Source organism: Ovis aries, chromosome 1 (genome assembly GCF_016772045.2).
Source record: "Ovis aries strain OAR_USU_Benz2616 breed Rambouillet chromosome 1, ARS-UI_Ramb_v3.0, whole genome shotgun sequence".
In the NCBI taxonomy this organism is placed as follows: domain Eukaryota; kingdom Metazoa; phylum Chordata; class Mammalia; order Artiodactyla; family Bovidae; genus Ovis; species Ovis aries.
The window spans coordinates 82,556,932-82,572,090 of record NC_056054.1 but is presented as its reverse complement, the minus strand read 5'-3'; positions in this window follow the sequence as shown (position 1 = coordinate 82,572,090).

The window sequence follows — 15,159 nt, the reverse complement described above, 5'->3', positions numbered from 1 at the left end:
ATATATAATAATTGGTTGATTCAAAAAGCATAATTATTTAATTCAGTAATCATATATAAAATCATCAAAATAGTTGCATAATTTATGTGCCAGTAATTATGCTTACATACATCTATATACTATATGTGCTAATTAAGCAGAATATTAAAGTTATAAATATCACTGTTTTCAGATGTAACATATAATCAAATTTTAAAACGTGCATTTAAAGTGTATAGTTGGATAAGTTTTGAAAAATTATACAGCTATAAAAAATTACTATGATCAAAATATAGAAAAATTCCTTAGATTCAGAGACAATACATAATATTTTCACCTTTATTTTAATTATTAAAATTAGTCTCCATTGTAGATTTGACAATGTGAGCAGATTTCTCTACCTTTCCACCTAGATTTCATTTTTATGTTACTGTTGAACACTAACAAGTTTGTAAAAAAGTGATTTGATACTATTTCCTTTGATATTATGTAATAATTTACTCTAGACGTATACTTGAATCCTTCAGTTTTCCTCTTTTAGATAAAATAACTTCTTTCCTATCTGTGAAGATATAATACCTGATCTGTACTGAGTTTTCATGAGAACCAAATGAGATAATTGATGTAAAATATTTGTAAGGTAGAAAACAGCATACAAATGTACATTGTTTAGTATAATTATTAATGCAGCAAGAGATTCATAGTCAACTACTGATATAGTTTCCTGACAATCAGTTTTTGCCCCCTTTCACTTTTCTATTCACACTTGCAAATAGAGAGGAAGCAGCAGTGGAAACAGTGGCTGACTTTATTTTTCTGGGCTCCAAAATCACTACAGATGGTGATTGCAGCCAGGAAACTGAAAGACACTTCCTCCTTGAAAGGAAAGTTATGACCAACCTAGATAGCATATTCAAAAGCAGAGACATTACTTTGCCAACAAAGGTCTGTCCAGGACAGTGGTCATGTATGGACGTGAGAGTTGGAATATAAAGAAAGCTGGGGACAGAAGAATTTCTGCTTTTGAACTGTGGGGTTGGAGAAGACTCTTGAGAGTACCTTGGACTGCAAGGAGATCCAACCAATCCATCCTAAAGGAGAACAGTCCTGGGTGTTCATTGGAAGAAATGATGCTGAAGCTGAAACTCCAATATTTGGTCACCTGATGTGAAGAGCTGACTCATTTGAAAAGACCCTGGTGCTGGGATAGATTGAGGGCAGGAGGAGAAGGGGACAGCAGAGGATGAGATTGTTAGATGGCATCACCGACTCAATGGACATGGGTTTGGGTGAACTCTGAGAGTTGGTGATGGACAGGGAGGCCTGGCGTGCTGTGGTTCATGGGGTCACAAAGAGGTGGACATGACTGAATGACTGAACTGAACTGAACTGAAAAGCATATTAGTTTCAAATGGACAGAAATAAATGTGTTCAAGTAAAACTTTTCTAAAAGTCACAGAAGTACTAGATGAGTCCTTGCTCCAGTATTCTGAACAAATATTGAGAAGTTTGCCAGTGACAGGAAGTCTACAAGCCTAATTTCGTTCTACTAATTCTATCAGATGAGCAGAAATTTTGAATGAGATGTACATGATGGTTTCTGTTTGAAAATGTCTTAAAGATAATAATGCTGAATGATGAAAGTTATGATGAATTTCAAGGAGTAACTCTGAAAATGAGACAAAGACTTGGTTTCATTTTAACAGTTTACCAGAAAATGTCAGAAAAAGGAGAAAGCGAGAATGCTACAAGTGGTTAGAAATATAGCCTACCGTCCAAGGGAATATAGTGAAGGTCGTTAACTATGCCCCCCCATTATGCCCAGGTGTTAGAAAATGCAGAACATTCTCACTCACCCACAGTGTTATCATGCCATTTCCTTAAGTGGTGCCATTTTCGGGAGCTGGTACTACTCAAAATGATATGGCATGGCTCCAACATTCACTTCATCATTGCTAAATAGTTCTCTGCAACTGGCAGTCCAAATATTTTGATGCTACAGAAGAGAAGGGTGATTACAATGGGCAGTAACATGCTTTCTTACTCAGATGTATTTGGCAAAGTAGGTTTAATGTTTGCAGCCAGCTTTGAAAGGCTAGGGAAATTTTTATTCTGTCAGAATTGTGAAAACATGCGAAAAGTTAATCATGAAAATACATTTATTTCTAACTATACAATGTACTACCCATTAGAGACTATATTTTTCATATTTTTATCCAGGCAGTTCAGTCACTTAGTTATGTGACCCCATTGACTGCACACGACTGGTTTCCCTGACCAACTCCCAGAGCATGCTCAAATTCATGTCCATTGAGTTGGTGATGCCATCCACCCATCTCATCCTGTAGTCCCCTTCTGATCTCGCTTACAATTGTGCCAGCATTATGGTCTTTTCCAAGGAGGAAGTTCTCCCCATTAGGTGGCCAAAGTATTGGAGTTTCAGCCTCAGCATCAGTCCTTTCAAAGAACATTCAGGACTGATTTACTTTAGGATTGACAGGTTTGATCTCCTTGCAGTCCAAGGGACTCTCAAGTCTTCTCCAACACCATAGGTCAAAAGTGTCAATTCTTCTTCACTTAGCTTTCCGTACAGTCCAACGATCACATATATACATGACTACTGTAAGAATCATAGCTTTGACTAGATGATCCTTTGTCAGCAAAGTAATGTCTCTGCTTTTTAATATGCTGTCTAGGTTGGTCATAGCTTTTCTTCCAAGGAGCAAAAGTCTTTTAATTTCATGGCTGCAGTCACCCTCTGCAGTGATTCTGGAACCCCAAAATATAAAGTCTCTCACTGTTTCCATTGTTTCCCCATCTACTTGACATGAAGTGATGGGACTGGATGCCACACTCTTCGTTTTTTGAATGTTGAGTTTTAAACTGGCTTTTTCACTCTCCTCTTTCATGTTCATCAATATGCTCTTTAGTTTTTCTTTGCTTCCTGCCATAAGGGTGGTGTTATCTGCTTATCCGAGGTTATTGATATTTCTCCCGGCCATCTAGATTCCAGCTTTTGCTCCATCCAGCAGGGCATTTTGCATAATATACTCTGCACATATGTTAAATAAGCAGGGTGACAATATACAGCCTTAACATACTTCTTTCCCAATTTGGAACCAGTCTGTTGTTCCATGTCCAGTTCTAACAGTTGCTTCTTGACCAGAATACAGATATCTCTGGAGGGATGTAAGGTGTTCTGGTATTCCCATCTCTTTAAGAATTTTCCAGTTTGCTGTGATCTACACAGTCAAAGTCTTTCGCATAGTCAATAAAGCAGAAGTAGATGTTTTTCTGGTATTCTCTTGCTTTTTCGATGACCCAACAGATGTTGGCAATTTGATCTCTGGTTCTTTTTCTAAATCCAGCTTCAACATCTGGAAATTCATAGTTCACATGCTGTTGAAGCCTGGCTTGGAGAATTTTGAGCATTACTTTACTAGCCTATGAGATGAGTGCAACTGTGCAATAGTTTGGACATTCTTTGGCTTTGCCTTTCTTTGGGACTGGAATGAAAACTGACCTTTTCCATTGCTAAGCATTTCCATCAAATGAGCTGAGTATAGTTTCATTCAATAAAATTTACTTACTAAAGTTTATACTTTGATGGATTTTGACAAATGCATACAGTTTTGTAATACTAATCACAATCAAGCTACAAAACATTTCCTTCAGCCTCAAAAATTCCCTTAAGACCTGTTTGCAGTCTAGACCCTCTCCCCGCTCCCCCAATCCCAGCCTCTAGCAAAAACTGATTTGCTCTGTGACACTATAACTTTGCCTTTTCTAGAATCCTATATAAATAGCACAAAACAGTATGTAGTCAGTTCTGTCTGCCTTTATTCACATAGCATAATACTTTGAAGATTCATTTATGTTGGGCTTTGCATCAGCAGTTCACTCATTTTTAATCAGAGTGGTATTTTATTATAAGAATGTAACAAAATGTGCTTACCCATTCATCATTTGGTAGACATTTGGATTGTTTTCAGTTTTGAGGTAGTATGAAATAGCTTATATGAACATTTGCATACAATACATTGCATGGGCCTATGTTTTCTTTTTTCTTGGGCAAATTGGAAATGTGTGCTTAATTATATAAAAACCTACAGAGTATTTTAAAATGGCTATTCCACTTTCCATTCCCACACCAGATGCATAAGATTCCCAGTTGCTTGGTATCCTTGTTAATACTGGTTTTCTACTTCTTTTTAAATTTTAGCTCTTCTAGTATTAATTAGTCTTTCAGTTGCTTTTATCACATCTTCTTTCATCTCACTGATTCTTGGATGCCCTGCCCTATTCAGTTCAGTTCAGTTCAGTCGCTGTCATGCCCGACTTTTTGCAACCCCATGAATTGCAGTACGCCAGGCCTCCCTGTCCATCACCAACTCCTGGAGTTCACACAGACTCACGTCTATCGAGTCAGTGATGCCCTGCCCTATTACTATCTTTTTAACAAGGCAAAATGGAGAAGATGGCAGTTTCTTTAGTTAAACGAAATATCCTCGAATCTCTTTATTTTACGGGAGAAATGATAGAGATAGGGTTGGAAGATGGTATTGGGTGTATGTGGGTACTGATGATGGTTGTAAAGAAGAAAATGGAGAAACATTTTTATAGATGTCTACCTAAACTTAATTTAGAAATGATTTAATCTATGGAGAAGGAAATGGCAACCCACTCAAGTATTCTTGCCTGGAACACTTGATAATGGTGAACTACTTTAAATTCCCTCATTGGCCATCGAATTATACTGTTTGATTAAAATATTCTAAATATTTTATACACATTATAAATTGGGTTTCTTCTTATTGTTGTTGTAAGAATTATCAATGTAAATATAATATAGATACATATTACATAAATATAAACAAATGCCAGTCTCCTAGTACATATCTTGGTTTTCATTTTGTTAGTAATATTTCCAAGTATTAAAATTTTTGATGTTTAGTATCATATATTGGCACACTGAATCTAGAAAAATGGTATTGATGAACCAATTTTCAGGGCAGGAGTAGAGACAGAGATGTAAAGAAGAGACTTATGGACCCATTGGGGAAATAATAGGATGGGATGAACTGAGAGAATAGCACTGAAATATATACATTACCATATGTAAAACAAGTAAGTAGTGGGAAGTTGCTGTGTAGCACACGGAGCTCAGCCTGGTGCTTTGCGATCATCTGGAGGCATGGTGGCGGTCAGGGGGCAGGGGGATGTGTGTGGCAGGGAGGCTCATTAGGGAGAGAATATTTGTATACTTATGGCTGGTTCACATTGCTGTAGAGCAGAAATCAACACAATATTGTAAAAAAATTATCCCCCAATTAAAAATGAAGAAAAAATTAAAAGTATTTTTGATGTTTATTAAGTCACTAAGTCAATGTCTATACCATATATTTCTTTCTATATATGGATAATATTCTTTGTATCCTTAAGAATTATTTCCCTAACCAAATTCACAACAATTTTCTTGCATGCTCTTCTGGAATTTTTATAGATTTGATCTACCATCAATTTCAATGTGCCCACCAGGCTCCCCTGTCCCTGAGATTCTCCAGGCAAGAAGACTGGAGTGGGTTGCCATTGCCTTCTCCCTTTTTTATTATTCCCTTGAGGGAAAAACACATCTATATTTAATATTACAGTAATAAAGCAGCTTTAATGAGGTGTATTTTTCATACAATAAAAGCCAATCAATAAACTTTTATTTTGATGGGTTTTAGTGACAGTCTTGATTATGTCTTTAAAACAAGAGTTCTCTCATGTTAAACACTTGAAGTCTATTTCTTTAGTAGATATAGTCAATTGTGATTATCTACTTCTTGAGGAAACTTTCATAATGTGACTGTAAGGAACTTTTCTAGTTCATCTATATTCAATTAAAACTTTATAATAGACTTCTATTACTTTAATGTCTTTTGGATTTGTAGTAATGTCTTCTCTTTCATGCCTGATATACTAGTTTCTTTCTTCTTTTTTAACTGATTGAGCTAGATATTTATCAAGTTTATAAATCTTTTTCTGAAATGAGATTTTGCTTTTTCTACTTTAATGTTCTCTTCTTCCATTACTTTTCATTACTATTTCCTTATTCTTACTCCTTAGGTTTTAATTTGCTTTCTTTACTAGCTTATTAAGGTACATGCATATTCATTGAATTGAGAAATTCTATTTTCTTGCAATGTCAGCCTTTAAAGATAAAAATTTCACTGTAGGTACTGCTTTAGGTATATCCCACACATTTTGATATATTGTGTTTCCTTTTTCACTCAAACCTGTATTTTCTAACTTCATTAGTTATTTCTCTAATGACAGATTAACACATGAATTATTTCAGAATATCTTGACTTATTTCTAAACATTTGGCAATTTTCTATATATCTGTTAATTATTTTTATTTCGCTTCAATTATGGTCAAAGTACATATATTGTATAATTTCAGTATTTTTTTTTCACTGAAGCTTATTTTATGGCCCAGAATATGATCTCATTTTTATAGTATTTCTTATGCACCTGAAAACAAAATGCATTTTGGTATTTTAGGGTTGGATGATATATGAATATCAATCAGGTCAGTTTTAGTAGTCACGTTTTCTTAGGTATTCTGTAATCTCACTGATTTTTTTTTTCTTACTTGTTACATCAGTTACTGAGAGAAAGGAATCAAAATCTATTACTGTAATTTTTAGACTTTTCCTCTTTGAACTCCCGTATGTTTCTGCTTTTAAATATTTTAAGGCTCTATTAGGTTACTTTAACATAAAGGAGTACGTCAAAGCTGTATATCGTCACCCTGCTTACTTAACTTACATGCAGAGTTCATCATGAGAAACACTGGGCTGGCAAAAGCACAAGCTGGAATCAAGATTGCTGAGAGAGATATCAATAACCCCACATACACAGATGACACCACCCTTATGGCAGAAAGTGAAGAAGAACTAAAAAGCCTCTTGATGAAAGTGAAAGTGGAGAGTGAAAAAGCTGGCTTAAGGCTCAACATTCAGAAAACAAAGATCATGGCATCTGGTCCCATTACTTCATGGGAAATAGATGGGGAAACAGTGGAAACAGTGTCAGACTTTTATTTTTCTGGGCTCCAAAATCATTGCAGATGGTGACTGCAGCCATTAAATTAAAAGATGCTTACTCCTTGGAAGAAAAGTTATAATCTAGATAACATATTGAAAAGCAGAGACATTACTTTGCCAACAAAGGTCCGTCTAGTCAAGGCTCTGGTTTTTCCTGTGGTCATGTATGGATGTGAGAGTTGGACTGTGAAGAAAGCTGAGCGCCAAAGAATTGATGCTTTTGAACTGTGGTGTTGGAGACTTCTGAGAGTCCCTTGGACTGCAAGGAGATCCAACCAGTCCATTCTGAAGGAGATCAGCCCTGGGTGTTCCTTGGACTGAATGATGCTAAAGCTGAAACTCCAGTACTTTGGCCACCTCATGCGAAGAGTTGACTCATTGGAAAGACTGATGCTGGGAGGGATTGGGGGCAGGAGGAAAAGGGGACGACAGAGGATGAGATGGCTGGATGGCATCACTGACTTAATGCATGTGAGTCTGAGTGAACTCCGGGAGATGGTGATGGACAGGGAGGCCTGGCATGCTGCGATTCATAGGGTCACAAAGAGTTGGACCCAACTGAGTGACTGAACATGCTTATTATATTTTGATAAATATAATTTATCAATTTGAAACATTTCTCTTCATGCCTAGTAATCTATCCATTCCAGCTTTCTGGAGCTTCTCCTAGTGCTTGTTGTTGCTGCTGCTGCTGCTGCTGCCAATCTGCTTCATTCGTGTCCGACTCTGTGCGACTCCATAGATGGAAGCCCACCAGGCTCCTCTGTCCCTGGGATTCTCCAGGCAAGAACACTGGAGTGGGTTGCCATTTCCTTCTCTGCTCCTAGTCTTGCATATATATATATATCAGTTCAGTTCAGTTGCTCAGTTGTTCATTTTTGCAAAATGATGTAGCTGCTTTGGAAGTCAATTTCACAGTTTCTGATAAAACTAAATATAGTATTCCATACAATTAATACAAAGTACTTAATTAAAAATATATAATTTTAATTTCCTTATGATGAAATTTTAAAATAATTTTAGATTTACAGAAAAACTGCAAAGATAATACAGAGGTCTTGTTGATCTTCATAGAACTGTTCAACTTCAGCTTGTTCAGCATTACACAGTGGGACACAGACTTGGATTAAGTACTTTGTATTAATTGTATAGAATACTATAGTTTTATCAGAAACTGTGAAATTGACTCCCAAAGCAGCTATCATTTTTCAAAAATGAGAGTACTTGTCATCTTCAGCAAATATACTGTTAATGTTGTTGTTTTTAATATTTTAGCCATCCAAATATTTGTGTTAGTTGGTGTGAAAATGTTTTTGTCTTTATTTTAAAATATAGGTTAACTAGCTATGGAAATCTAGGTTAACAGTTTTCTCTTTTAAAACCTTGATAAAATAACTCCTCTTTTTGATATTCTTAGTTTCTAATAGATTTTCTGTCATTCTATCTGTAGTCATTTATATGGTGCATATTTCTTTTCCTTTCTCTTTCTAAAAAGATATTACCCTTATCACTGGTTTATTAGCAACTTAATTTTGATATGTAGCTCATTTATGTTTATTTTACTTGAAGTTCAATAACTTGGATGTGTGGATTTATGATTTTCATCCAATTTGGAAAGAATTTTAAGTTTATTTTTAAAATAATTTTCTGCTCCCCTTTTCTGGGAGTTTAGTCACACATTTTTTAAATCATTAGCTATTAAGTCTTGTAGTTTTTTTGTCTTCAGATCTGATTTTATGTTGCATAGTTCCCTCCCATAACCCCCCACCCCCCTCCACCCCCCTGCCACTGTGTGTGGCATGCAGGATCTTCAGTTCCATGATCAGGGATCACCTGGGTCCCCTGCATTGGAAGTGCAGAGGCTTAACCACTGGACCACTAAGGAAGTCCTCGTTTCATAGTTTCTATTGAAATCCACTTATTTGTCCATTCAAAACCTGTTATAGGCCTTCATTGGGTACTCACTAGAAAGACTGTAGATAGGGAATAAGATATGAGATAGACTGGTAAACATATAAAATATCAATGAAAAGAAAATAGAATATCAGCTGTCTTTTGTGGAAAAGAGAGATTTCTTTTTATAACTATGGGAATTATCCAGTTTAGAAGATGAAAATGATGGAGATATAAAGGTATCATTAGGTATTGAAACTAAGTCCTAGAGTAGGTGATCAAACAAATCAGCATATATAGAATAACATTTCTCTGTAGAAAGACTATGTAATTTATGAAAGTCTTAGTCAATTATAGTCTATGGAGATTTTAGACTAGAGAAATAATGTTTAGCTCACACACACACACACACACACACACACACATACACACACCAGTACATAGGTACTGGTCAGTTCTAAAGTCATTCACTTCAAGATAACATGTAAGCCCGGAGAAGAGGATAAATTCTTCAGGGGAAGCTCATGTAGGTAATTCAATCAACTGTGGCAATTTAGAAAAAGCAGTATTTAAGCTCAAAATATAAGAATTAATGTCAAAAGATAAGGACCTTGAGGTAGCTGAACTGTGTAGTGTCTATTCTAGTAACCAGCTTGAAGCTCTGGGCGCCTTGGTCTTTGGGAGTGAAATAAAAAAGATATAGTCTATTACTCAAGAGTTATTTCTTCTATTCTCCCAATTACTTTTCCAATTTTTCCTACACATGCCATTTTTCACATGCTATGGAAAAGCATCTGTAACTCATTCTGAAAAAGGGTAGTAAATGGGTCAAATGGTAAAACTACCTGTCAAAAAACTGAACAGGCCTCTAGAAAGAAACTATAGAAACCTCAGCCCTGTGTCATACTTATCACAACTCAGAATTCAAAGGCTTCAACTACATTTCAGTGGCAATCCTGGAAACTGTGTGGTGTATGTAATGTAAACAATTATCGATTCTCACTAGGAAACTTGACTTCCATTCCATGAGCAGTCCTAAAATTGGCTTTTTATTCCTATAATTACATAAGAAACACTCCACCTACTTTGTATGTCAAAGTCTTCAGTTAATCTAATCAAAGGTGAGGCAAGAGAGCCTTTATTAGAGAGAAAGAGAAACAGAGTGAAATACAGGATATCTTCTGTAACATACATTTAATTAATATAATTTTCTATGAATTATGAGAATATGAAGGGGTACATAAGGATAGAATTGCTCATTAGTTTTGCTCTCTCTTATACATACAAACACCCCATAATATGATTTACACATTTTTAAAACAAGGCATTCATTAAGAGAACACAACCTTGATGAGAACTAGTACTCATTCAATTTTGCACCACTAGTATATAAATCAGAGAAGGCACTGGCACCCCACTCCAGTACTCTTGCCTGGAAAATCCCATGGATGGAGGAGCCTTGTGGGCTGCAGTCCATGGGGTCCCTGAGAGTCGGACATGACTGAGCGACTTCACTTTCACTTTTCACTTTCATGCATTGGAGAAGGAAATGGCAACCCACTCCAGTCTTCTTGCCTGGAGAATCCCAGGGACGGGGGAGCCTGGTGGGCTGCCGTCTATGGGGTTGCACAGAGTTGGACACGACTGAAGTGACTTAGCAGCAGCAGCAGTTTTGCTTCTGTTCCATACCAATCCTATTGCATCTATCAATAGAATTTATCACAGTGGCTCACAAAGCATAATCTTCTCAATTATTCTCTCCATCTCTGAGACTAAGGACAGGGTGTTTCATGTTGTATTTATTCCCTTGTGGAGCATTTGTTTCAGGCAGTTTATATTCATGCTTCATGTATTGTTCTTTCCAATATTTCTTTTTGACACTGAAGCTGTGGCTATTAATCCTGCAAAAGCAATGTATTGTTTTCATTTTTGAAATGTATTTACCTCTTTCAGATGTTTGCTTTTATTTCATTTGATCTCTTAAAAAAAATTCCACTAGAAAATTGTTCCTATTCAGTCTGATTTAAAAAAAAAGCAACACATTTATTCATGAAGTTTACACTTTACTATTTAAAAGGATAAGAAACAATATTTACCCTGTTGTTTTCTTAGTACTCTATATTGTGTATTCTCAGGGTTCAGGCAAACACCTTATATACTGCAAAATGCTTTAGAAATAGTATTAATATTTTTCTTGAAATGGTGAAAAAACAATAAAAGTAAATGAAAACTTGCTTATTTTATGGTAATAATGCTTAGAAAATAAGTAAAATGTATATAGTTAAAATATTGTTTAGTGATATTTTTGTTTTATCAAAATATTCTATTAGCATTGTATTTCTATTGAAAACTTGAATTTTTGCATACACAAAAAAGTATACAATTCCTAATTGTAAAGCTTGATGAACTTTCACAAAGTGAATTCATCTGTTAAGCAATCACCTAGATCAAGAAACAACATACTTAACAAAACCTTCAAAACTCTCTTTTATTTCTTTCCTGTTACAAGTCCTCTTGCCAAGGGTAACCAATATCCTTATTTCTAAATGTACATAAGATTCATTTTGCCAGTTCTATAATTCTACCCAGATTTAATCAGTTTGTTTTTTTTTAATTCAATGTTATGATCTTAAGAGAAATTCAATTGTACTAATAATTATCAAATTTCACTACATAGTTGCTTGGCTCAACTCATTGCAACCCCATGGACTGTAGCCTCCCAGGCTCCTCTGTCCATGGAATTCTCCAGGCAAGAATGCTGTAGTGGGTAGCCATTCCCTTCTCCAGGAGATCTTCCTGACCCAGGGATCTAACCCCTGTCTCGCACATTGCAGGTAGATTCTTTATCATCTGAACCACCAGGGAAGCCCTATATACTAGAAGTCCATGCGTAATGTGAGGTATCTTGAAAGAATGAGAGACTGGCACAATGCAAATTAGCTGACAATCATTACTTTGTATCTTTTAATAAAGGTAACATATTATGGTTCATTTTTGCTCTGCTTAATAAATATGTGCACTTTGTAATTTAGTGTTAATTAAACTAACTTTCAAAAAATGTTCAAGTAACTTAAAAAGAACCAGGTAAAGAAAAAAAAAATAATACTGAGGATACAACATTTATCTTTAACAATGCTACTTATATATCTTTTTATTTGACATTAGTATTGCCACATTAGCTTTCTTTAGTGTTCACAAAGTATCTCTTTCCATCCTTTTCATCTTTATGTAACATCATTATATTTAAAATATATCTCTTGAAAGTAGCACATAGTTTGACTTTTCTTTAATCAAGTTTGACACTATTAATCTTTACATGGATAATTTGTTGAATCTATATTTTTTATATTTATCATTTATTATTTTACTTTACAATATTGTATTGGTTGAGTTTATGACTATCAAATTACAATTTTTTTATCAGTTTATCAGTTTTACATTCTGCTTTCCGCTTATTTTTAGTTTAGAAGACAGTCAGGAAAGCAGAGCTCAGTATCAGTCTCATCAACAGTGAAAGAAACAAGAAACAAGGTGGAATGAAAGTCAGACTCATTGGTGTATTACTCAGTATTTGCTATGGTAACACATAATCCCAAATTGACTATGGATAACAATAACAAGCAGCTCTTTCAACCTTTCTGCCGGGGTCCAGCCCCGGTGGATCCAGGGTGATTCGAAGGGGAGACTGATAGGCGAGGAAAACTTATTTAAATTAGAAATATAAGATTAGATTAGGAAAAAATAGTGCAGTAGGAAAGTAAGTGGAGAAAGAGGCTGATTAACTTGGTTTACATGGAAAACCAATAAAGGTCCAGAGAAGGAACTTACACCATCTACGTTGGGCCACAGGCACCCGCTTGAATAGCGGAGGGTGCCTCGCCTTGGGCTCCCTCTCATGTGGGTCTCAGAAGCCCAGGCAAGTAGACTCCGTGAGCCTCCACATTCCAAGGGATCAGTCTGAAAAGGTGAGGGAGGGAGAGGGAGCAACAGAAAGAATCGATGGGGGAGGCTAGGCTTGTGCAAAAACCCCTCCTACTTTATTATTCAAAAGGTGTTTATATACCCTAAATTTTACATAATGGAAGATACAGAGTCATGCAGGGGCAGCAGTCCTGACCCTTTCTGTCTATCTTTTTGTATACAAAAGGTCTCAGGTGATTTACATTATCTTCTGGCCAAGAGGCTTGTTAACACTTTTTGGCTCTCTTGCTTAATGAATGTTAATCTCCTTTCCCCTGAAGTCTTTAATCTGCATCTCCTTAAAGCACTAAAGTTACATCTCTATAGAACAAAGGCACAGTGGGTTATAACAAAGAAGGTACTTAACTCAAAGATCTAATGTTGCTACTTGTTTTTTCTATATACCAACTTTATCAACAAATAAAAGATATGAAAACTTGGCAGCAAGTATTGCCTCAACAATGAAATGCCTAATCAGTTTTAGTCTAATGATCTTGATACCTCGGAAGCCCCTGGATTTCTAGGATGTTTTACGCTTCCTGTGCCTCTTGCGGTTGGGAGACTGTAAACAATTCACAAGCTGTAAAAAGTCCGGGGGAAACCTGTTAGGCAAGCTAGAGAGTTATCAGAGGGGGTTTTAAGCCGAGACATTCTTTTGCAGGAGACTGAAGCCCTGAATTAACTTTTTTCAGAGAGTGTCAGAAAAGCAGAAAAGCACAATACAATAAGGCAGCCATATTCTTATTTTTTGGGGGGGTACATTCTCAGGAAATACCAGGGGGAAAACCTGAGGCCTGATTCGCCTTGCCCATCAGGCCTCTGCCGCATGACCTTGTCATGGGTGGGATTCCTCATGCTGGCTCCTGGCATCTTTCTTTAGGTCATCTCATTTTAGGACTTGAAATGAAGGAGCGGTCCACCACTGAAGTTAATTTAAAATCTTTTCACAGATTTAGAGTACAACCTGTTTTGATCACATTCCATGATCAAAACAGATCACAGTCGCCAAATTCACAATCACAAATTCAAATGTACTACATCTGGAAAATATACTCTGTCTATAGCAAGAGCAATAGAGAGAATATAGTTGTGAAAAAATGACACACTTTACCAAAACCTGGATTAAGAGAGGAGTAGAAAGTTACATTTTCTGGCACATACAGAAGATATACCTGATAAACTCTCCCTCTAAAATAATCAAAATAAAAAATACTATAAATGTTTGATTGACATAACAAGCATGCTTTTAAACACAGAGTTAAATTTATCAAAAGTTAAGGACAAAATTCAGCACCCATAAAACAAACGGTAACTTGCAATTTTCAGATACCATTTGATTTCTCAACTTGAGCCAGAGAGAGAGCCCAGGGTTCTTGACAGGGTAGACATAGCCCTAGTCAAGACAGAGGTGACCCAGGAAAGCCCTGGCCTTACTTGTAATGTGAAGCATTTGTTCATCTACTAAGTCATATCTGACTCTTTGTGACCCCATGAACTATAGAACACCAGGTTTCTTTTTCCATTACTATGTCCCTAAGTCAGTAATTCCATCCAATAATCTCATCCTCTGTTGCCCCCTTCTCCTCTTGCACTCAGTCTTTCTCAGCATCAGAATCTTTTCCAATGAGCTGACTCTTTGCATCAGGTACCCAAAGTACTGGAGCTTCGGCTTCAAAATCAGTCCTTTCAACAAATATTCAGGGTTGATTTCCTTTAGGACTGACTGGTTTGATCTCCTTGCAATCCAAGAGACTGTCAAAAGTATTCTCCAACACCAAAGTTCAAAAGCAACAATTCTTCAGTGCTAAGCCTTCTTTACAGTCCAACTCTCACATCCATACACGACTAATGGAAAAACCAAAGCTTTGACTATATTGACCTTTGTCGGCAAACTGACATCTCTGCTTTTCAATATGCTAAGTTTGTCATAGCTTTTCTCATGCGGAACAAACATCTTTTAATTTTATGGCTTCTGTCACCATCCATACTGATTTTGGAGCCCAGAAAAATAAAAATCTGTTGTTGTTTCCATTTTTACCCCCATTTATTTTCCATGAAGTGATGGGACTGGATGCTATGATCTTCATTTTTTTGAATGCTGAGTTTTAAGCCAGCTTTTTCTTTCTACTCTTTCACCTGCATCAAGAGGCTCTTTAGTGAAGGACAGAGAGGCATATTCTGATCAGTGTGTTTCTGTAAGAATATCAAATGTGCAAACTCTCCAGGTGGGTCC